This window comes from Octopus bimaculoides, chromosome 9 (genome assembly GCF_001194135.2).
Source record: "Octopus bimaculoides isolate UCB-OBI-ISO-001 chromosome 9, ASM119413v2, whole genome shotgun sequence".
NCBI classification, from domain to species: Eukaryota; Metazoa; Mollusca; class Cephalopoda; order Octopoda; family Octopodidae; genus Octopus; species Octopus bimaculoides.
Genome location: NC_068989.1, coordinates 72,815,328 through 72,817,838, shown reverse-complemented (window position 1 = coordinate 72,817,838; position 2,511 = coordinate 72,815,328).

Genomic DNA, 2,511 nt, shown 5'->3' with positions numbered 1-2,511 from the left:
TATATATATATATATATATTTGAAAAATGCATAAACAAACGACGTAACATATACTGAATGAAAAACGAACGGAAGACAAACAATGTAAAAGCCCGAAGAGAAAAAGCCAAAAGCAATAATCATTTCAAATAAACATTAAGTTCCACTATTAGTTTATTTTTAATTATGTACAAAAAGTGTTTTTATTTGAGAAAAACGTTAGGGAAGATCAAGCGACGGTTATGTGTTTCCTCGCATTAACAATACGTGTTACATTCTATATGCAATGTCTCTTCCATGATATAGAAGTATTTTCTTCTTGTTTGTAAGTGTTCCTTCTCTCATACAAGTATTCTCTCATAGTGTATAAGTAGTGTAAATGATAGTAATTGATTCATTTGAAACAACTCATACTTCTTACTTGCTATCTTATTTTCTTATGTCTGTTAAGAAGATGAAGTTTCCGTTTGCATTATTTGGCCTTTAATTACTTTCAAAGGAAGGAATGGAAGAAATTAAAACAATTTCTTCTCTGAAATGTGTCCCGAACAAATTCGAAGGAACTGTTCATGGTGAAGCAAAATTGCTAAATATTAGGTTAATGACATCTTATATTGGTTCAAGGCTAGATATTCTAAGGAAGGAGCCCAGAGGATTCAATAGGTCGTTTTTGTGATCGAAGACAACAATGCAGTTCAGTGGGTAAAAAACAAACGCCTCTACTTAGCAGATGGTTGATCGAGCCATGGAGAGTAGATCATAGAAACAGCTTCGGAGCATCGGACAAAACATCTTGCGGTGTTTGGTTATGTCCCGCTATGTTGCGAGTATCAGTCTCGTTCATGTCCCTTATACTTTTCATCTTTATGTAGTCCATAAAGAAATATCAGTCGATCATGTGAATACCTGAGTCAGTGCAATCGACTATATTCGAGAATACGGTGCCCCAGCATAACCACAGACTAATAGCTGACACTAGTAAATTAATAAAGGATTAAAAGAACAATTAATAATATTGGAAGACAAAATATTTAGTATTTTCCTTCATTTAATGGACAGCCATTTGAGACAGGAAAATGTCACAGATATATATATGTTGAGAATTCGCGATCAGGTCGTCTGATTCAATACTTTATTCTTGTATACAACACTCTTGCACTCTTACTGTATCTCAGCACGGTCCCAAACCATTAGTTGACATTAGTAAATTTATAAAGTATTAAAAGAATCTCCAACTGTATACAAAGACCAAATACTTTGTATTTATTTCTCTTCGTTAGACAAGCAGAACTCAAGCTGATGGTAAATTTATAGTTTCTGTTCTTGCTGTACCCCAACATCACCCACAAACCATTGGCTGACACAGGTAAATTAATAAAACATTAAAAGAATATTAAAATATATAGGAAGACAAAATGCTTAGCAAGTATATCTTTTTGTTAGATGGACAATTATTAGAGACACTGCAAAACGTAACAGATATAAGAATTCGCGAAGTAGTCGCTTAAACGTTAATTTTTCCTTGTATTCAGCACAATTGCATCAACAACTAAAGTAATACTTATTTAAATTGAACAAACTAATTTCTGAAAGATATGGGTGCAGTTAAATATATTGTCATATTCCAGAATAGCAGTGTTGTTTATTACATCGAAGTCAGATTGATGCAAATCAAAGTGGTCTTTGACAGGATTTGAAATGGAAACCAAAACGAGGAGGGGGGGAAAAGCCCCAAGAACTACGAAATAAATATTTAAGTCAAATATTCAACATGCTTACAAATTGAGAAATAAAACAAGCAAATAGGCAAATATTCAAATTATAACTCCAGTAGTAACTGTATATATGTATATATATATATATATATATATATATATATATATATATATATACACACACACACACACGCATACACTTACAGACACATACATGCACACACACACATATATATATAATGAAAAATAAAACGATCTTAAAATAATGGGAGTCCCTTAGAAACTGAAGCATAGGTTATATCAAGCTGTTGCACATAAAATGTTGAATGCTTACGTTGAAATTGAAAAGATAATCTGGCTTTTTATATGCATCAGACTAATGCATGCAGTGAAATATGTTAAACACTATGTTACGAAGCAATAAAATAATTCTAAGGTAGACAAACATGGCTAAAATAATCCATTATATGGAAAACTAAAATACAATTGTAAAAAAGAACACCAGCTGCTTAGCTTGCTTACTGCTTACGAACATTGAATGACGTCTGCAAGCATGAAAAATTATCGGCTGCTGATAATGGATACTGTCTGTTTGGTGGAAAACTATGTTGATGGCAGAAGTTGAGCGGTACAAATGTTTCTAGCACAAACGACATTTTAAATTCAGATAATGACTGCATAGGTTTTCTAGTTGTTAATGTAACAATGTAACAATTTCTATGTTACGCGCTCGCGCTCGCACGCACACACACACACACACACACACACACACACACACACGCGCGCATATATATATATATATATATATATATATATA